Here is a 3,220-nt window from a genome sequence, read left to right on the forward strand (position 1 = left end):
AGTGATTAGGGTTTCTCGTAGTGGCTATGTCAAGTGAACTCGGTGGCGCCGGATAGATCAAATCGGTGGGGCCGAGTTTGACTTTTGGTTTGGGACATATGTGGATATGAGAAAGTGGTTGAGGGCTTTTGGAGCATATCACTAAGCATTTGAGCAAGCAAGCCATTAAGCAACACCTCATCCCCTTTTAATAGTATTGGCTTTTCCTATGGACTCAATGTGATCTTGGAACACTAAAATGAAAATGTAGAGTCTTGAGCTTTTGCCAATCTTTGTCCTTAGCATCTTGAAGGGGTTCCACATCCTCTTGTCCATGCCACTCCACTATTTAACTCATCTGAAATATACTAGATAGAAGTATTAGTCCAACAAGACATGTGTTGACATTAATTACCAAAATCACCCAGGGAGCGCTTGTGCTTTCACATGTCTTCTGGCTAACATCAACGAGCAAAATTTGACAAGGTTTTCCAATTCCAATATATTAAACTAACGTCTTCTTGCTAACATCAATGATTAAACTTTGACAAACTATTCCCATTCAAAATATGTAATGCCTATGATTGTCGAATGGGTAGGGTTTGTCATCAGTTTGCACATTTAAATGACACATGGCGCTGGATTAACCAGCATATCTTTTTGTGCAGTTCAACTGAAATCAAACAATGTCTTGGGTAGCACGGTGGATTTCGTATTTATATGCTGCAAGAAAACAAAGACACATCAGCACACACATGAATATGGGCTCCAGTGTCAACCCAACAACCGGTGGACTGAGAAACTGAAAGTACGGTAAACAGATTACCATACCCAGATGGCCAATCATTGTTTCTTAGAGTAACATTGACAGACTTGGAGTCCTGTCCAGGCTTCTTGTACTTGTTTGGGCACTTGTTTGCCCAGTGTTCCTCTGAACCACAAGTAAAGCAGCCATCTCTCTTTTTGTCTTTCTTCTTACCCTTCTTAAAGGTAGTATTCTGCTGGACAGAGTTCTTTCCCTTGAACTTGTGGGAATTCTTCTGCCTTGAAGACGTTGGTAGCTCCATTCAGACGTGCATGGTTTGTCATCAGTTTGCACATTGAAATGGCACATGCAGCCGGATTAACCAGCGTATCTTTTTCTGCAGTTCAACTAAAATCAAACAATGTCTTGAGTAGCATGGTGTATTTCATATTTATATGTTGCAAAGCATTAAACACGTTGGCATCTCCATTCAAGTAGATAGTCCGGTGGCTCAAGGTGACGATGAATGATTAGATAACCATTCGATGTATTGTGCATGAAGTATTATGGAGGACATGAACCATCTGAACATTTTGTGCAGTTCCACTAAAATCAAGCTGAGCATCCCTGTCTGTATAAATACAGAAGAAGCATGATGAATATAATAGTGGTACTAGTTGATTAAACATACGCCTACAACTATAATCATCTTCATTATCTTAACAGGAAAAGATAGCCATACAATAGCTTGAATTAAATATTTATTCAAAACAATGCAACAATATAATCAACACAACATAACAAAGCACGATCATGTGGATGCAGGTCGATACTGACCTCGTTTGTTACAGCTCGCCGGTGACTGACTTGGTCATACCTTTCCCTATGGAGTGAATTTTGCACCCCACATGCTGTTGACTTGAGTTTTCCTTGGTCTCTATACTAGTCATGTCACCAGCGTCTACTAATACTCTAAGCTTCTCGATCATTCCTTTTGTAATGTAGCACAAATAGTGACTGCTTCTTTCTGCAAAGTGGAAAGACCAACTGGGCCCAATAATGCAACAATTTGCCTTAAACACATTGGCTCCTTTTGTGTAGTTCAACTAAAATCAATGTCGAAATAAAACCGAGCAGAAGTTTTGATATCCGTATTTGCAACAATAGGTATAAGGGAAACAATTACTGAGAAATAACAGTTGATGACTTATACTCCCAGAGGAAAAAGCATCTACCTTATCTTAATGGAAAACAAAGCAGGAGAGTAGCAATTCTCAATCAGTGTGATTCATTCATATTAAGACATTATATTAACAATGCCTTGTTTCAACATGTATAAAGAACGACAAAGCAGAAAAGTACCATTCCTAAAACAATGCGACTGATTCATATTAACAGAGATATTATCTTAATAATACCTTGGTAAAACACTGATTCATATAAAGAACTACAAAGCAGGTTAGTGCCATTTGTAAAACACTGTAACTGATATATAATAACAAAGACATTATGTCAACAATACATTTCTTAAACATGTACTCCGGTCAATCCCTAACAGAAATGTTACTCCCGCCGATCCCTAACAAGTGTTGTAGTTTTGAACTAAGATTCAATAGTTAATTCTGAGAGTGGCATTGCTTAATTTTACTAGCGACATTAGATTAACAAAAAGCATAAACAGTTCCAGGGGAGAGTGGGCGCAACAACACCATGTGCTTCCATCTACTTATAAAGGAGTTGGTGCAGAGTTTGTTGTAACAAAGCAACAAGCATCATGTCTGGGTTGGTCCAATTTTTGTTCACTACTTAACGGGAAAAGACAGCAATACAATAGCTTCAATGCAACATTTATTTAAAACAGTACCAATACAAGTAGCACAACATCTCAAAGAACACTGCACAATCATGTGGATGAAGGCCTCTACTAACCTTTCATGAGACACGCAAGATAAAATATGAATCTACCAACACAAATAGGAAATCCAATCTCATTTTGTGCAGTTTCACTGAAATCAAGAAAAGTTTCCAGTGTGACATTTAAGTTCGCTATAGCAACAAGTTGAATATATATCCATGTTTTAAGAGAGGCAAAAAAGGAAACAATTACTGGCCAATAAAGGAGGATGAAACAAACGGCGACAAAAAGAAGCATCTAACTTATCTTGATGGAAAACAAAGTTGGACAATAGCATTTCTAAAACGGTTGCATTGATTCATATTAACAGAGACATTCTCTTAAAACAACATTCGTTTAAAATGTAACTTACTTTTAACAGTGGCATTGCTTCAATTTTCCAGCGGCATTCTTAGATTAAAAACAACAAAATAGTTCTATGGGACATGGGACATGCCAGCACCATGTGCGTCCACACGTATAAATGGGTGATGCAAAGTATGTTGCTAAGCAGCATATCTGCGTTGGTCCCATATTTGTTCTCTTTGAACCTTTTTCCTATGTGAGGGCAGCAAATCTACTCCTGCACAAACTACCCAACC

The sequence above is a fragment of the Triticum dicoccoides genome, chromosome 7A (assembly GCF_002162155.2).
Source record: "Triticum dicoccoides isolate Atlit2015 ecotype Zavitan chromosome 7A, WEW_v2.0, whole genome shotgun sequence".
NCBI classification, from domain to species: domain Eukaryota; kingdom Viridiplantae; phylum Streptophyta; class Magnoliopsida; order Poales; family Poaceae; genus Triticum; species Triticum dicoccoides.